The sequence below is a fragment of the Lemur catta genome, chromosome 1 (assembly GCF_020740605.2).
Source record: "Lemur catta isolate mLemCat1 chromosome 1, mLemCat1.pri, whole genome shotgun sequence".
Classification (NCBI taxonomy): domain Eukaryota; kingdom Metazoa; phylum Chordata; class Mammalia; order Primates; family Lemuridae; genus Lemur; species Lemur catta.
This window is the reverse complement of record NC_059128.1, coordinates 104,679,229-104,699,209: the sequence shown is the minus strand read 5'-3', so window position 1 is coordinate 104,699,209 and position 19,981 is coordinate 104,679,229. Positions and strand designations below refer to the sequence as shown.

General features: G+C 36.4%; 1 protein-coding gene across 3 annotated transcripts in view; it reads right to left on the bottom strand.

Moving 5' to 3' along the window:
* Positions 1-19,981, bottom strand: part of PEAK1 (pseudopodium enriched atypical kinase 1) — a 253,250-nt gene that overhangs the window by 198,257 nt on the left and 35,012 nt on the right. For 2 of the 3 annotated variants that reach the window (XM_045532723.1, XM_045532711.1), the window contains exon 2: positions 13,693-13,755. The exons of the other annotated variant lie outside the window; for it this stretch is intronic. The gene's annotated coding sequence lies outside the window, so the exon portion shown is untranslated. The remainder of the gene's footprint in view (positions 1-13,692; positions 13,756-19,981) is intronic. 3 annotated transcript variants of the gene reach the window in all.

Genomic DNA, 19,981 nt, shown 5'->3' with positions numbered 1-19,981 from the left:
TTAACTACATTTGAAAAAAACCTGTGAATCTCTTTAATCTAGTGTTAAATTTATAGCATATTCTTTAGATAGGCAAAATAGTAAGTATATAAGTCAGTTACTGAAAAAACAAGGTCCAGCTTTTGACAAAGCATCACTACAGATCCCCTATAGCTCAATCCTCTACAGCTCCTTCAGCTATAGTGCTAAACAAGCCACAGAATCCAGAATGATCACACTAAAGCATCTTATGGATTAATAAAGACAGATCAATTCTGTACAGCCCATTTTGTTTTTTATTCAAATTATCTAAAATTGGTAATTTGTAATTGGCTGTAATATTCCATTCCTCAATCACCTTGCATATGCAGTTTACTGTTAACATGGTCCTCTATTCAGAACAATTCACACTTAAAGCATTCCATTAATTACACTCATCATTCAATACACATCTATTAAGCACTTACTGTGTGCCAGGCAGCACTGGTGTTTGAAATACTATGCTGAATCACATTAGTCCTTGCCTTTGGGGGCAGAGGGCATGGCTTATAGACATGCAAACATTACATAATCAGACAAGTACCATAATAGAGATGTGTAAAAATCACAATGGAAATACACAAGGGAAGGACTTAATTCTTCCTGGGGCGGTGAAGAAAGGCCTGTCAGACACCTATATTTTCACTGAGTGTTAAAGGGTCAGTAGCAGTTTAGTTAAAGGTTGTTCATGAAGACAGGGGATATGACAGACCCACAGCCTGCGCAAAGTTGTGAAGGTAAAAAATACGTGCTTGGCGTGACAACAGAACTCAGTAATAGGTAAGGAAGAAAAAGTAAGTGTTATCAGAACAGGAAACAAAGGATCTTCAAGGGGCCACATTAGGACGTTTCGACTTTACCTTGATGAAAATGTGAAGCACTGAAAGGTTTTGAGCAGGGGTGTGTGATAACAGTTTGAATTTCAGAGAAATCTTTCTGGCCAAACAACAAAAGGATAGACTGGAAAGAATAAAGTCTGGAGGCAATCAAGTCTGGCAGACTTATTGAAAGATAATTAAAATCACCACTGCCCTTACTTAGATCAAGGCAATAAGATTTGGCCCTCCTATAGCCACACCTCTCCCCTAAGAAGTGAGGAGTGCAGAGGGCCAAACAAAAGTGCCTTCCTGAGTCTCACCTCCAGAAACCACTTGTACCCATCTGAAACCCCTCAACTCCCAGCTCAAATGGCCCTCAGCCCACTTCCAGGATAGGTTCTCATACAGGTGTGCACCACTAGGCCAAAAGGGAGATGGGGGCTATCAAGAGAGCTTGGACATTTTGCCAATATTAAAGATATGTAATTTAAAAATATATATTTTTTAAGTATGTACATAATTATAAATTGAGAATTAGCAATTTCATACCATACTCATGCATAATTAAATATTTGTGCCTAGAAACTTAAAGCTGTTTATGATATATAGTTCTGACCTGAAATTTTTAAAATGTTGATGTTTTAAGAACGTTTGAAGTAATTTTTTTTTTTTTTTTTTTTTTTTTTTGAGACAGAGTCTCGCTCTGTTGCCAAGAGTAGAGTGCTACAGTGCAGTGGTGTCATCATAGTTCACTGCAACCTCAAACTCCCGGGTTTAAGTGATCCTCCTGCCTCAGTCTCCCAAGTAGCTGGGACTACAGGTGCCCACCATGGTGCCCAGCTAATTTTTCAATGTTTAGTAGAGACAGGGTCTCACTCTTGCTCAGGCTGGTCTCGAACTCTTGAGCTCAAGTGATCCTTCCATCTCAGCTTCCCAGAGTGCTAGGATCTTAGGCGTGAGCCATTGTACCTGGCCTAAAGTAATTCTTTGACAGAAAAAATATGTTTCCTGTAAGTAGGAACATACAAAAGTCAGAAGCCACTGCCCAGAAAGTCAAAGCAATTTGAAGATAGATAAGCCAACCAGGTGTTGATTGCAGCTGGGTTAAGATATATATATATACATATATATATTTAGTGAAGGATCAAGGTGTAGACTAAAGGCAGATATTTGTTATACACAAATGAGCTACCCTATTGTCCTGCTCTTCTCATTAGCATACAGAGATGCATTGCCCTCACATTAAATAAAGACTCAGTGAGCAAAACACTGTAGCAAGCATCTGCTGGCTAATGACAAACAAAACCATTAACCCTCTGAGGCCAATTTCCATCCAGCCGTAAGCATGGAAGCCCCAAACACCTAACTGCTTTTCAATATCAATCCCAAATAACCATGAAAAAGAAGCTCCTCAGCTATTTTGTGGCAAAGGCATTCGAATTATCAATCATGTATGCTAAACAAGACATTAGAAAAAGTTAACTCCTGAAATCCAAGCTAGCGTTTAACTTGCTTGTAACCAAAAGAATGTGGTGGAAGTGACGTTGATTTCCAAGGTAAGGTCAAGAAAAGCCACACAGTTTCTAGGACTAGGTTTGGGGTGGTTGCTATGCACCAATGGTTGGTAGACAGAATTTGGTACCTGAAACTGGAGTGCTGACTTAACAAAAACCTAAAGCATGTGACACTGGTTTCAAGACTGGGTGGTAGGCGCAAGCTGGGAGGGCCTGGAGGCTCACTAGCAAAAGCCTGATGAGCCTTGCAGAGGCCACTGAAAAGGCCTTAAAGGACAGTAAGTAAAATGTTATCAGAAGCTGGAAGAAAGAAGACCCTTGCTATGAAATGCCAGAATATTTAGCAAAACTGTTGCCTGTGACAAAAAAAGATAAAAAAAAAACCAGAAAATGTTGGTAATGAACTATTACTTCTTCCTAAGGTAATTGCCAAGCAAAATGTTCAAAGTGTCAACTGGTTTCTTTTACATGTTCTGTATAAGGTGCAGAAAGAGATGAGCTAAAGAAGAAACTACTTGTTTTCAAGCAGAATTTAGAGGAAATAAAAAGAAGTCAGAAATTGCTGGGTTCAAAAATAAAACTATTTCTCATCCACAATTTCTCCCAGCAGAGAATGTTCAAAGTGATAAAAGGTCTGAGGACCAAGATCAAATACAAGGTGTAGAAAAGGAAAACCTGGTCTCAAGGTAGAGAGGAAGCCAAGGTTGTTACTGTGAAATCCTTTGTTGAGTTTTTCTCCTGGTTTCTCCTTCTTGATCTTCTCACCTTTTTCTGCACTTGTCATCTAAATCTAAATGTCCTCATGGATTTTATCCTCAATCCTGAGTGATTCTTTCAACTACTCTCTAAAGTCGATTAACCTCAAAACCTCTCTCAGGCTCCCACCTCTCCAAGAACTACAGACAGATCTGAACATTTCTACTAGACTATCTCAGAGAAACCTCACTAAATATTTCAAAATCTTATCTCGTACCCTACAAGTTCCTTCTACACCTGAACAGGCACCAGAAATAAATTATACCCCTACCCATTTAATTGCCCAAATTGAGAGTATCCCTGATTTCTCTCTCTCCTTCCCCACAAATACCAATATCTAATCAGTCATCAATTTCTATAGATTCTACCTGCTAAACTTCCCTGGAGTCCACCCCTTTTCAGGTTACCTACTATCTGGACTATATAGCCTTCTAAGTGGTCTCTCTATTCCAAAATATCTTTCATGCCACTCTCAAAACCATCTTCTTAAAATATTAGCCATGTTAATCCCCATTGCTTAAAATCCTCCAATAGCTGCCTATCAAAACCCTTTGACACAGCTTACAAGTAGGTACTTTGTGATCTAGTCCTCCCCTACTAACTGTCCCCACGTACCATTTATTCTAACCATGCGAAAAAACATAGGACTTATACCCACAGTGGTTGTGAGTACATACTTTTCTCTCTGCCTAGAATGCACCGTCTGTTGTTATGAGTACTAAGTACTTTTTGTGCATTAATTTAATTCAACAATTATAGAGCACCTACTCTGTGGCAAATTTGGCAGGCCCTGTACCAGGGCTAGGCATACAAAAATAAATAAGACATAGGACCTGCATTTCCTCTGGAAGCACATAGCCTAGAAAGAAAAAAAATAAGTACACAAACACAGTGATTTATAATGGAAGATAGCATGGTGTGGCAGACTGATTTCTCTGGAGGGGTAGAGAGGTATGACAGGCAGTAAGTGAAACAACAGAATAAATACAGTATATTCTACTGTAGCAGCAAGTTTCCTTGATGTAAGAAATTTAAAACATTTTAATACTAATATACTTATTATAAGTAGAATATAAATTTACATGAAAGATGCAATAAAAGGCTCTTAAAAATCCATGGGCCATTTTGGGCAAGAATGACTGCTCGGAGTTGGAATTTAAAGTAATATTACTAAGCAGAAGAGGAGCCACTTTAAGTCAGAGAACCTTTTAGAACTGAGCAAGTCACACTAACTAAAGGACCTTTGGGCTCTACCTATCCAAAAGCCAATCCTTGAGTAAAGAGCCACTGAACAATCCGAGAGATTCTGTAGGGCCCTCTGCTACAGCCAGCCCACACCTCTATACCACCTCTATAGTAGGCTTCAGACCTGCCATGGAACTAGTCTTCCTGATGACCCAGGAGTCTTGAACATAACCATTTTGGGGGGACCAGGGTAAAGTTACCTATAATTATGTAAGGAAGTCTAAGAAGGCTGAGAAAAAGTTTATACTGGTTCTAACTCTGCAAAGATGCTGAATTAGAATACTTGCTGATCCCCTCCCAGAATAATGGCTCTGGAGAAGTGACACAGGAAAAATGGAAAGAACTATGAAAAACCCCTGGGATGGCTAGGACTCATTTGAACTGGTATGGGTGGAACTGTGGCTTTATCTTAAGAGGCAGCCCAGCAAAACTGTGGGATAACAAAACAGAAAAAGAACTACTGAAATTCTGTTTTGCTTCTCTTGTATCCCAGTATCACATGCACAGACCTGGCCCCAAATATCCATTTCTCAGACATTGGTCTCCATCCTCAGGACAATAATTAGGAGAAAAACCTTCCCTGGCTGCTGCTTCACATCCCCTTCTTCAGCACGAACCCCAGGACTGAGCAACTGTAATCTGAGGAGTGCCTCCTCCTAAGGCAGATATTTTCTTAAGAGAAACAGGTTAAAAAAAAAAAAGTGGCCTGAGGTTACACTGTGATTGTGTCCCGTGAGGAGTGACTGACTCAAGCTCTCTGATGCCCAGGGCTCTCCAACTTTTGTCTGTGATACCAATGGGACTGATAAAAACCTGAGACTCCCCACATAAGCAGCATGAGGCAGAGCAAAATATCAAGTACTAAAGAATAAATGTAAAACAAGATATTAATACATTCGTCTGCTCAGGCTACCATAACAAAAGTACCACAGACTGGGTAGCTTAAAGAAAAGAAATATATTTTCCCACAGTTCTGAAGGATGGAAGTCTAAGATCTTATAAGGGCTCTCTTTTTGGTTTGCAGACATCCCTTCTGACTGTATCCTCACATGGCAGAAAGAGAGGAAGACAAGCTTTCTGGTGTCTCTTCCTATAAGAGCACTAATCTCACTGGACTAGGGCCCTACCTTGATGATCTCATCAAACCTCAATTAACTCCCAAAGCCCCACCTCCAAATACCATCACATTGGGGGTTAGGGCTCCAACATAAGGATTTGGGGGGACACCAACATTCAGTCCATAACATCCATGTTATTTTTAAAAAGTGAAATTTGATCCTAACATCATGCCATTTGAAAAACCAACACCAGATGGATTAAGAACTTTAATGTCAAAATGACTTTAAAAAACTTAATAGAGGCCAGGCACCATGGCTCATGCCTATAATCCTAGCACTCAGGGAAGCCTAGGCAGGAGGATTGCTTGAGCTCAAGAGTTCGAGACCAGCCTGAGCAAGAGTGAGACCTGGTCTCTACAAAAGATGGAAAATTTAGCTGGGTGTGCTGGCATGCACCTGTAGTCCCAGCTACTCAGGAAGTTGAGGCAAGACGATTGCCTGAGCCCAGGAGTTTGAGGTTGAAGTGAGCTATCATGACACCACTGCACTCTAGCCAGGGTGACAGAGCAAAAAAAAAAAAAAACTTAGTGGAAAAGATAAGTATCTTTTGCCCTTGGGGTAAGGAAAGAATTTTTAAATAGATAAATTTGACCACATTACAACTAAGAATCATTGTTCATTAAAAAGAAACTTAAGGAAAGTGAAAATACAAGTCATGAATGGGAAAAGGTATTCAAAATACATACAAACTTATAATGAATTATTATTGAGAACACATAAAACATACACATTAAGGGAAAAAAACATGGTCAGAAAAGTGGGCAAAAAACAACGCAAAGGCATTTCACAGAACACATACTTATAACCAATAAATGTACGAAAAACTGTTCAACATTAGTGGGGATCACGGAAATTCAGAGCAAGACCACACTTCTCAGGAAAGAGAGTAAAAGGCTTTGAAGTGGACCAAAAAAAAAAGTCTAGTGACTGCATCCATTACCTCCATCTTTCAATTTTTCAATTCTTTAAGCTGTAGAAAACTGATAATGATGTGAATTATTCTTGCCTACAGAGAACTAAACTAGTTTTGTCCAGTGGAATGCAAATAATAGATAATTGCCCAGTAGACAGACCAGTTTTACATCTACATATCTGAAAAATTTATTTCAGCATTCCTTTACTGCACATAACTATTTGAATTTTCCTTTGAAATGGTTTTAACGTCTTACCAGTTTCCTCATTAATTAATGAGTTGAATAAGGTAGATGAAAATGTTCATATCTGTAAAGAGAGTTATCAGCAATAATTATTCTCTCTCTGAAAAATTCTTCTTTAACATCACAATTAGAATTCAGCATTATCCATTTTTGATGAAAAAACTCTCAGCAAACAAGCAATAGATGAGGCTTCTTTAACCTAAGGATAACATTGTTCTGTGTGTGTGTGTGTGAGAGAGAGAGAGAGAGAGAGAGAGAGAGAGAGAGAGAGAGAGAGAGAGAGAGAGAGAGAGAGTGTCTTGCTGTGTCGCTGTGTTGCCCAGGCAGGTCTCAAACTCCTCAGCTCAAGTGATCCTGTTTCAGCCTTCCAAGAAGCTGGACGATTAAACATCATTCTTCATGGTGAAAGACTGAAAACTTTCCCCCTAAAATCAGGAACAAGCCAAGGGTGTCTCTGTTTTCACCACTGCTATTCAATATTGTACTGGAGGTTCTAGTCAGTAAAATAAGGAACAGAAATTAGCCATACAGATTAATAGAAGTAAAACTGTCTTAACTTACACACACATTATAGGTACACAGGGGAAAAAAAACCTACTAGAACTCTAGCACTCTAGAACTAATAAGGGCCAATATACAATATTCTATTCTATTTTCACATACTAGTAAAGAACAACTAGAAATGAAACACTTTTAAAATGCCATTATAACATTAAAAAAGTAGTACAAGATCTGTACACTGAAAACTAAAAACACACAGTTCTGAGAAATTAAAGACAATCTAAAAAATTAAGAGAGATACCTTGTTCATAGATTTTAAAGATGTCTATTCTCTACAAATTGATCTGTAGAGTCAATACAGTAACAAGCAAAATTGTAAGATGCTTTTTTGTAGACAGTGAAAAGTTGATCCTAAATTTTATATAGAAAAGTTGATTCTAAAGTGTATATGAAAACACAAATGAATATCCAAAACAAATCCTTAAAAAGAATAAAATTAGAGAACTTACACTACCTGGCTTAAAAATTTATTAAAAAGCTACCATAATCAGGATAGTGTGGTACTGTCAAAAAGAAAAAACTAAATTAAACAGAAGACAGAACTCAAAGTCACACCAATATATTTAGTCAATGACTCACACCAATATATATAGGAAAAAAAATTAGCTGGGCATGGTGGCACATGCCTGTAGTCCCAGCTACTCGGGAGGCTGAGGCAGAAGGATTGCTTGAGCCCAGGAGTTTGAGGTTGCTGTGAGCTAGGCTGACGCCATGGCACTCTAGCCAGGGTGACAGAGCAGGACTCTGCCTCAAAAAAAAAAAAAAAAAAAAAAACTTCTAGAAAAAGTCATAATCTTATCTTTGCAACTAAGTACTAAAGATTTCTTAAACAGGACTAAAAACAAAACCATTAAAGAAAAAAACTAATTTCAATTCATCAAAATTTAAAATTGCTGTTCATCAAAAGATAATCATGAAGAAAATGAATAGGCAAATATTACAAACTAGGAGAAAATATTCACAATACATACATCTAACACATGACTTGTATCCAGAATGTATAAAGGACTCTTTTTAGTATATAAACAAATAACCCAATTTTAAAAGTGATAGAAATTAGAATAGTGTTTCCCTCTGGTGAGTGGTAAGACTATCAAGAAAGAAGTCTGAAGGAACTTAAGGGAAAATAAAATGTTCTAAATTTTTATAGGGGAGTGCATTACATGAGTATATGCATTTGTCAAGTTTCATTGAACTATATATTTAAGATCTGTGCATTTTATTCTTTTTTTTTTTTTTTTGGAGACACTGTTGCCCGGGCTAGAGTGCCGTGGCATCAGCCTGGCTCACAGCAACCTCAAACTCCTGGGCTCAAGCAATCCTTCTGCCTCAGCCTCCTGAGTAGCTGGCACTACAGGCATGTGCCACCATGCCTGGCTAATTTTTTCTCTATATATATTTTAAGTTGGCCAGATAATTTCTTTCTATTTTTAGTAGAGACGGGGTCTCGCTCTTGTTCAGGCTGGTCTCGAACTCCTGACCTGGAGTAATCCTCCTGCCTTGGCCTCCCAGAGTGCTAGGATTACAGGTGTGAGCCACTGCGCCTGGCCTGTGCATTTTATTCTAAAATTAAAAATTATTCCTCAACTTTTAGAAGTTGTTCTTAAAAGATCACAATAGATATTTTAGATAATTTAAGAGAGACTGTAAAACAACAGGCTCTCTTATACATTGACAGTAGGAGGGTAAAGTTGTAAAATCTTTTAGAAATAAGCTTTGTATTATCTCTTTACCTTTAACATTCATTACCCTATGACCCACTAATTACATTCATAGGTATATACCCAAGAGAATCTCTTACACATGTACGACAGAGTGGCAAGAGTCATATATAGAAATGTTTCTTGCAGCACTACTGAAAATAGCAAACACCTGAAAACGAGATTCTTATCACTTAATCACTAATCACTTAATCATCTAATCACTACCAGAATCTGGCCACTATCTCCACTGCTACTAAAAAAAAAAAACAAAAACAACTCTCACTCTTGCTAAGGTTACTAAAAGGCCAAACCGAAAGTCATCTTGTAAATCTTATTTTACTTGATTTCTACACTGCTGACCACTGCCACCCTTCCTGAAATGCTCTAATCCCTTTGTTTCTGTGATACTTCTCTCCCCTGGCTCTCCACTAACCACTGGGGATTCAAAAATAAATACAACAAAGCCCCTGACTTCAAGAAGCACAGATTATAAAATGAAATAAATATATACAAATAATCACAACACAGTGAAAAAGTACAAAGTGTTGTGGTAGCTTTGTGATCAACTCTACATGGGGAAGGAGGGAGCAACGTAGGAGGAGGAAACTAACATGTACAAAGGTACATATATAAACCGGCATGGTTTGTACAGGGATTTTAATGGATAATGGTTGAGCACACAACTTCTGAAATCAAACAATCTGATTCTATCTATTCTATCTAAGGATAAAATAACAATTTTTACCTCATAAGGCTGTTGTGAAGATTAAATGAAATGCTAAATATAAAACACCATAGGGCCTGGCATATAAAAAAAGATCTCAATAAATGTTATCTCATACACTTTCATGACAAAAACACTCTACAAACTAGGAATAAAAAAGAACTTCCTCAATCTGATAAAGGGCAGTTATGAAAAACCCACAGCTAATATCATCCTTAATGCTGAAAGACTGAATGCTTTCCCTTTCCCCCTAAGATCAGAAACAAGATAAGGATGTCTGCACTCACCACTTTTATTCAACACTGTGCTAAAATAAAGGTTTTAGCCAGGGCAATTCGGCAAGAAAAAGACATAAAAGGCATCCAGATTGGAAAGAAAGAAGTAAAACTATGACTATTTCGCAGATGACATGATTTTACACACAAAAAATCCTAAGTAATCTATTAACAACGATTAGAACTAATGAGTTCAGCAAGATTGCATGATACAAAAATCAATTCTATTTCTATACACCAGCAATGAACAATCCAAAAATGAAATTAGAAAAACAATTTCATTGATAATACTATGAAAAAGAATAAAGTACTTAGGAATAAATTTAGCAAAAGAACTATAAAACATATGCTGAAAATGACAAAACGTCATTGAAAGAAATTTAAAAAGACGTAAATCAATGGAAAGACATTCAGTTTTCACAGATTGAAGGACTTACTATTGTAAAGTCCCCAAACTGATTTAAAGATTTATGATTCAGGTTCCACACAAAATCCAGCTAGATCTTTTGTAGAAATTGGCAAGCTTATCCGAAAATTTATATGGAAATGCAAGGGACCCAGAAAAGCCAAAACAATTAATAAAACTGGGAGAACTCACACTTCCCAATTTCAAAACATGCTACAAAACTACAGTAATCTAGACAACGTGGTACTAGCACAAGGATAAACGTATAAATCAATGCAATAGAACCAAATGTCCAGAAATAAACCCTAACATTTATGATCAATGGGTATTCTTCAAGGGTGCCAAGAAAATTCAATGATCTGGGACAACTGCATATCCACACACAAATGAATGAAGTTCAAGCCCTACATAACACCATTTTCAAAAATTAACTCCAAAGAGGTCACAGACCTAAATTTAAGAGCTAAAATTATAAAACTCTTAGCAGAAAATATGAGTAATTCTTCATGACTTTGAGGTAAGCAATTGTTTCTTAGATTCAACACCAAAACAAAAGCAACCAGAAAGAAAGATAAAATTAAAAACTCTTGTGCTTCAAAGGACAATAACAAGAAAATGAAAGACTTTCTTTTCAGAAAAGACAAAATATCTGCAAATCATATATCTCATAACATACTTGTACCCAGAATACATACACATTTATATACAGTTGACCCTTGAACAACACAGGTCCACTGACATGCACAATTTTTTCAATCAAATGCAAACCAAAAATATGGTATTCATGGGATGCAATATCCACCTATAAAGAGGGCTGACTTTTCATAGATATGTGTGTTTGGCAGGACTGGGGGACTTGAGTATGCACAAATTTTGGTATAAGGAGTTCTGAAACCAATCCCCTGCATATACCAAAGGACAGCTGTATTTATATTCAATATAAATATATTTATATTTATATATTTATTATATGCAACAAAAATAAACATATATAAAATATGTATGGGAAAATAACCTAATTTTGAAATGGGCAAAATAGTTGAATAAATATTTCTCCAAAGGAAATGTTCAAATGGCCAATAAGCACATGAAAAAATGTTCAAATAGTCACTAGGAAAATATAAATAAAAATCACAAATACCACTTCACATTCACCGAGGTGGCTATAACAAACAAAACGAAACAAACCCAGATGATAACACGTATTGGCAAGGAGATGGAGAAATTGAAATCCTAATACATTGCTGGTGGAAAGGTAAAATGGTACAATCTGTCTGGAAAATAGTTTGGCAGTTCCACAAAATTTTAAATGTGGAGTTACAAAATGACCCAGCAATTCCACTCTTAGGTATATACCCAAGAGAAATGAAAACATACATCCACGCAAAAACTTATACACAAGTAAACGTTCATAGCAGACTATTCATAATAGCCAAAGAGTGGAAACAGCTTAAATGCCCACAACTGATGAATGGATACATAAAATATGACATACAGATACTGAGATGTCCAGCTGCTGGCCAAAATAACCTATGTGTGACTTTTTTCAGCCCGACCATAAACTATTGCAAAGGCTTTCCCTGGCAGGCCTCACAGAGGAAAGCTGCCCTCCTCATACTAGACTTGGTACACAGCCAATGCACTGTAATCTCTAAGGGGAGGTGCAGTCAAGCCTCAGGCCTCCCCTGGCTGGCCATGCTCCTAAGCAGATTTGCCTTCCTACCCAGATGCCTTCATTCAGAAGTCTCTGTTTTAGCAGAGGCCTTTTCTCCAGTGCCTCTGTGGAAGGAGGCCCCTTGAACAGGGGGGAAACACTGAAGACACTTTCCTCCACTCTGACTCAGTACTTTCCCACTCCTGGCCCTTGTACCTTGCCCTCCAACCCACCCGGGATCCATATATCTGCAGGAACCTTTTGTTGGGGGGCTCCCTCAGCACTGAGATAATCCCCATTTCTGTGCTGATCCATCTGATGGGGGAGCCTGTACCTCAGATTTAGCCTCTTACTAATCTTAATTCAGTGAGTGATTAAAGGGCTTGACTGTTATTTTTACTTTGGTTTATTGTTTTTAATCGGCCACTCAGACACCTGGAAGCTCAGCTCTCTCTGTCCAGCTCAGCTCCTTATACAGATGATAAAATATGATTCAGCCATAAAAGGAAATAAAGTACTGATACATGCTACAACATGGATGAACCTTAAAAACTTTATGCCAAGTGAAAGAAATTAGTCACAGAAGACCACATGTTATATGATTCCATTTAAATGAAATGTCCAGAATAGATAGGTAGATCTACAGAGACAGAAAGTAAACTGAGTTGACAGAGACTGAGGGGAGGGGGAATGAGTAGTGATTGCTAATGAGTACTTTTAAGAATGATGAAAATATTCCAAAATTAGATGGTGGTGTTGGTTGCAAATCTCTGTAAATATAATAAAAACCACTGAATTGTATACTTTAAATGGGTGAATTTTATGGTATGTAAATTATTTCTCTGTAAAGGTATGACATGAATACACAACATTAGTTCATATCATACCTAGAGCACTAACGAGATGGAAAACAGGTAAAGAACTGATATTACTACTGTGTAAAGGAGTTTGTAAAATAATCCTTAAGCAATGTAGAGATACTGAAGGATTCTGAGTAGCAGACTGATATGCTGACATTTATCTTTTAGAAAAAAAAATACCCTGTTAACAATGACAAAATGGCATAGAGAACAGCTGAACTTAAGGTGGAAAGAGCAGATGAGAGACTTACAATGATCCATTTAAAAAATAAAAAAATGAAGAGGACTTGAGCCAAGAAAGGCAAAAAAAGGGAAAGGGGTATGATCCTACTTTTTGAGCAGAATACTATCTATAAAAGCTTCCTATAAAAGGGAAACTTTCTATAGAAACCAACTATTAACATACTAGATATATCCTTATTACATAAGCCCCCCAAACAGAAGGAACTACAGAAAGTAATTAAGTTCAAGAAAGTAGAGTGGTAGAAAGTTCTTAATAATTGTCCTATTAAAACAGTTAGCAGTTGTATTACTCTATTACTTAACTAATCAAGAATTTGTCTTCAAGAACATGAGATTATAATGCCAATATCATTCTCAAGTGTGTGTCAGAGAACAGTAGTGTGAATTTCATCTTAGAGAGTAAAAGACAATGGAAAAATTCACTCAACAGTATTTTATTGCTAGAACCAGCTTCATTTCTTTCAAAAGTCCTACAAATTAAAAGTATACTATGTATGTGCAGCTTTATAATGAATATTTGCTTCCTATTAAAACACTCAGCAGAAAAGACATTTGGTATTGCCTTAAATTTTTCAGAAACAATTCTTCCTCACTGTAAAATATATTTTAAAAGGCAAATGCATTCATAAAAATATCTCACCTTAAGCTTTTAGGTAAACCACAAAGAACCATCTACAGCATAAGTTCCAGTTTAGGGAGATACCTGAATTGAAAAATGAAAAAGATATGGTCAATATGACTAAATGTAAGTAGGAAATTTAATTCTTTCAATACGAAAACCCTAACTTGATCATTTACCCCCCTAATTTTTGTATTCAAGTTGTTCTTTAGAAATCTGTAGAATGTCAAGAATTAAGAACTTTGTTGGGCTTTGTATTGTCTTTGATTATTTAATGTTGATGACAACTCTTGAAATTAAAAATTTATCAAAACATATACCACATTAATAGGAAAAAAAATCAATTTCCTTTACCAGCTCAATTCTTCAAAAGAACGGTACTTTTTGAAAGTTTACACTCCCTATAATATCACCATCATGACTGCCTACCCATTTCAGAAAATACAGAATTTAAAAATCTAGAAACAGGCCAGGCGTGGTGGCTCACACCTGTAATCCTAGCACTCTGGGAGGCCGAGGTGGGTGGATGGTTTGAGCTCAGGAGTTTAAGACCAGCCTGAGCAAGAGCGAGACCCCATCTCTACTAAAAATAGAAAGAAATTAGTCAAACAACTAAAATATATAGAAAGAATTAGCTGGGCATGGTGGCACATGCCTGTAGTCCCAGCTACTCGGGAGGCTGAGGCAGAAGGACTGTTTGAGCCCAGGAGTCTGAGGTTGCTGTGAGCTAGGCTGACGCCATGGCACTCTAGCCCAGGGAACAGAGTGAGACTGTCTCAAAAAATAAAAAATTTAGAAACATAAAAGTAAACCAATACCAACATGTATACAAAGCCTCAGCAAAAGAGAAAATTAAATAAAACAAATGTTTAATAAATATTAAAAATGTTTCTCTACATTGGCAAAGAAAATCAAATTAAAATATCATCTTTAATCTATGAAATTAGAATTGTTTTAAAAATAAAATAATAGTCATTAGTGCTGTTCTAGTTCTTCTCCTTACCAGACTTATGCTAGGATTGCAACTCACTGCCCTCTTTCAACCCAAGTGTGGCTACATAACTCGTTTTAGCCACTGAAAAGTACATAGATGTGTTGTGAAACATTTCTAGGCATAAGCTTCGAGAACAAATACACAACTGAAAGACCTAGGTACTGTTGCAGTCATTATGGAAGCAAGTGACCAGATGGAACTTCTGGTCAGTCTGGTTCACTCAATAACCCTGCTGGTATGTATTAGACATGTAGCACGAGCAAGAAATAAGCTCTGTTGTATTAAGCCACTGAGATTTTTGGGATTGTTATTATAGCATAATCTAAATTATATTGTCAGCTATCAGTGATAATGTAATAATTCATATTATAATATTACAATAATGCAATATTGCATGTATCTTTGCACACTGCTTATGGGAGTATAAATTGGTAAAATCTTTCCAGAAAGCAATATTGCAATGTGCAACAAGAGCCTTAAAAAGTTCAAATACTTTAACCCAGTACCGTCAAGCAATCTGTCCTAAATTACCAAAAGTTCAAACAGATTTATATCATAGCTCATTTATAACTGTAAAGAACTAGAAACAAACTAAATGTACAAATCATTTGTTAAATAAGTTAAAATATTAAGCAATCATTAAAATTATAAAAAATGCTTAAAGACTAATAGGGAAATTGTGTAAAGGGCATACATGGGAACTATCTGTACTATCTGCTATCAATACTATCAATTTTTTTCATGTATGTAATTCTAGAGTAGGTGAAACTAATCTACAGTGACAGAAAGCAGATCAGTTATTGCAGGAGCCAAAGGTTATATGGAAGAATTGACTGCAAAGTAGCTTAAGAGAAGCTTTTAAGAATGATTGAAACATTCTATATCTTGATCATGGTGGTTGTCAACAGGATGTAGACAGTCAAAAGTTATCAAACTGTACTGCACACAAATCATGTCTTACTAAAGTTGATTTTAAAAGTAAAATAGGCCGGGCGTGGTGGCTCATGCCTATAATCCTAGCACTCTGGGAGGCCAAGGAGGGTGGATTGCTTGAGCTTAGGAGTTCGAGACCAGCCTGAGCAAGAGCGAGACCCCGTCTCTACTAAAAATAGAAAGAAATTATCTGGCCAACTAAAATATATATAGAGAAAAAATTAGCCGGGCATGGTGGCACATGCCTGTAGTCCCAGCTACTAGAGAGGCTGAGGCAGTAGGATCGCTTAAGCCCAGAAGTTTGAGGTTGCTGTGAGCTAGGCTGACGCCACAGCACTCACTCTAGCCTGGGCAACAAAGCGAGACTCTGTCTCAAAAAAAAAAAAAAAAAAGTAAAATAAAATTGCTTAATGACCAGAAAATGCCCATCTACTGGGTAATTTGAATTATGTAAACTACACACATTTGCATAGAAAAACAATAAAAATACATACAATGCTAATAGTACTTACTTTGCATACAGATTATATAAGTAATTTTAATTTTTCCATTGATTCTATACTTTCAAAATGCTCTAAATAAGTATGCATTTTTACAGTTATTTGGTGGTATTTTATTGAGAACCAGCGCTTGAAGCATAGAATAAGTCGATAATGATTCAATAATTTATTCAACATTTATTGCAGGCCTCCATGTACAAAAAGCATTCTAAGTGGTAAAGGAATGTTTCTACACTTGGGTTTGTTTCCCCAAGGTTCAACTAGATATGCCTTTCAAGTGATCGCTGTAGCCAGTGAATGTGCAAGCATCAAAAATCATCTGCAAACCACATCTGTTTATGGTCTTTATACTAGCAAATGACAGGTAGGTTGCGACTGTAAGAACCATTTGCATTAATGATTGTTTACCTAATCTTTCTGAAAATAAGCTTAAAATTTCTATAGTGTTTAATACTGACTATATAGCACATATTTTGAATGAATTGTGTGTGAATGTGTTTATAAGAATTACATGTACTGATAACTGTTCACTTAAAAATTTTATAAGTATGATCATTTTTTTACTTAAAGGATTAAAAGTTTTTACAACTGTAAAAATGGCTGGTGTTTAAAGCTCTAAGGAAATGTAGAAAAATATAAATGAAACACAGAAAGCAATAAACATGACAATGAAGGCAGAACATTAAAAGAGCAAGAAGTATTTGAGTCATCAAACAGAAATATCAGATACATATAATTAACATACAAATCAACAAGGAAGGATATAGCACAAAAATATTTGTGTTCAGCAGTGAGCGTAGCAATTCAAGATATTCACTAACATCTCAAGATAGAAAAATCTGAGATACCTACTCTATTGCAGGGAATATATGTGAAGGAAAAACAAGAAGGAACACCTAGAAGACTAATCTTGAAATGATTTTAAAACAATGAGCACTAAGATTAAATCACTATGTATATAATATGTTGCTTTCTCAAGTATGACATTTGTTGCTTTCTCAAGTTTGATGTTTGGATGCATTATACACGGTTTTCAAAAACTATAAAATTATTCATAACTTACAATAAAATACAAAAAGCACATTATTTATACTAATAACCATTAAGAAGTGTTAAAACAATGTGTGCTAATCTGGGCAGAGCTAGTAAAGATGAGTAAAATAGTCTCAGACATCAGGGAGCTTTCAAGGCACTTAGAAATGAAGGACAAAATCTGAAACAAAATTATCAAGACTGCAGGAAAGAGAATGGAAAGTTCTCAGTAAGTGTTAGCTTCTCAACCCTTAGAAAATATAACCTATGAGTAGTCAATGAAATGAGAGAAGAAAAGGGAGTTTTCTAGGCAGTGGAAATGGAATGAGCAAAGGTACAAAAGGAACAATTTGTTATGGTAGGGATTCTCACCATCTTTTTATTTCCCTAGATTTGGCTCTAACGAAAACGATGACATAGAGAATGCTCTGAATTTCTAAAGTCCTTTGCCCGCCCATGACATTGAATAAGAAATAACAAAACCACAAATTTAATATGCTAATCAGATAATATTTTAAGTAGACAAGTCTACTGTGTAAGTTTTCAGATAGCCTTTGTGAACATGAAAATAAAACACCTGCAAAATCAAATATATAAATTCTGTGCATCTGAGGCTTTATTCTGTTATTTTCATAACACTAAGCATACCAAAAGGGCTGAAAGTTTTCACTTGTTAATTATTTTGGTTTCGTTTTTACTGAGTAATTTTATTCTATGGATAGCAACCTTTGATATTCTGTTCACTCCAAACCTAGAGTGTAGATACTACATAAATACTTGTTGAATTAAATTGGAATATGACATACATTTCACTGAAAATACTCCTCCTTTCTAATTATTCAGAGTATTGGGAAGTAGAAAGAAGTAACATTAATTGAAAGTGTTATAAAAGTGAATCCATCAAAAAACTTAATTATTTCAAACCATCTTTGAAGGAAATAATCTGTTCACAAGTAATTCAAATCTTTATTGCAGCCTTTGTTGTAACACTACACACACACACACACACACACACACACACACACACCACCAAGACAATTATTTTTACCGAATATAGCTTGAGGGGGAAAAAATCACATAATTTGATAGCCAGAAAAATGACACTTGTTCACATTTATATTCCAAACAAGTCCTAGCACATAGTGGGTTTTTTTTTCAAATCATGCATTGACTTGAATAGTCATAGAGAAAATGTTTTCTCTGCTCCCCATATGACTTCATTATATTTCAAAGGTGTGGAGTCATCAATGCTGGCAATAAAAGCAGAATTTAACACCACTATGAAAGCTTGACATATTTTGAGAGCTTTCCGAAATGAGAAGAGATATCCATAGATGTGTTCCCTAATTACACAAGTATAAGAAGATGCATTGTTTCACTGTTGTCAATTTGCTATATTTAAACGGCTCTGAATTGAATTATTTGAGCATGTACAAATATAACCTTGAAAGGGTCCACATACTTGCTCCTGACAGTCTGGATACAAAAGCTGCTATTCAGATAAAAAATGACAGGCAACAGGAATCTGACAGGCCAGTAATTTACTGCATTTTCCACACATTTGAATTTGTAGACCTCCATAGCCATTAAGCAAAATTAGTTTCATGATGTCAGCCAAAAGCCTCATGGGCAATAGTTTTATGTCATTAAAAAAACTACCATCCTCAATCTGTTTGAATCTGTTTGCTCATTAGAAGCCTCTCAGTGAATCGGGAGCGAGGTTTTAATTGCACTCTTGCTCTATCAATGTTTAGTATAGCCCTGAACCATAACAAATTCCTATTCCCCCTTCTTTCTTCATGTTTAAAATAATTTAGATATAGCTGAAGAAACTAAGCATCAGATATCAGTTCTCTACCAAAAATGGAGCAATTTCAAAAATACAAATATGATCTTAATATATATTTATCCAACTTCATCTCTACTGCTCCTAGTTTTTAATCTCTGAATCCACTATGCTCTCTCATACCTCTATGCCTTTGTAAATGTTATTTTCCCCACTGCTTGTTTAGAATCTCCTCCTCAAATCTGTCTGGCAAATTTCTACTCATTATATAAGTCTTACCTGGTTTCCCCCCTGCCAAAAAAAAAAGACTCATGCAACCCTTCTCCTATGTACCTCTTACATACCTTAAGTACTTCTCATACTGGGTTTTCATTCTGTCTCATACAGTCAGAGAACCATCAGTTCTCTGCGGGCTGTGAGTGTAATCGGCAGAGCTAATATTCATCTGGCACATACCAATACAGCCTGAAGAGTTGTGCTGAAGTACTGGAATACTTCTGTAATGTAGGCGGGTAAAGTGTCACCACCCTGAATTCCACCAATCCTAAGGTGGCTGCTGATGGCCCAATCTCCCCACCACCACCATAAAAGAGCAGCTAAAGCAGGAAAGCCTGACACATCATAAAGGATGGAGGGATCCCTCAAAACCCTAATCTAGCACTATGGCCATCTTGATTGATTGCTGCCTGTGCTGTACTGACTGGTAAATATTAATACTTTGAATATCACTCCTGCCTCTTTGTGTCTAAGTACCACATGCTAACCGATTGCATCACTGAAGCTCCTGTTTCTGCCTCTTTGTATCCAAAGCATAGGACACTGCCTAGCTTATAGAAGAGCTTTAATTCTTTGTCAAAATAATGAATGAAGACATACCAGCCTATCAATGGCCCAAGGTCAATGGGCATGCTATCAAAACTACACAATGATCAGATTGACAAGAAAAATCCCAGTCCTTAGGTACTACAGAGGAAAAATGGCCAAGTCTGCCTATTTTCTATGTTTGCCTTCAGCCTCTGATAAAATAAATGCTTAATTTGATAATGTGGGAGAAAATCTTCAATG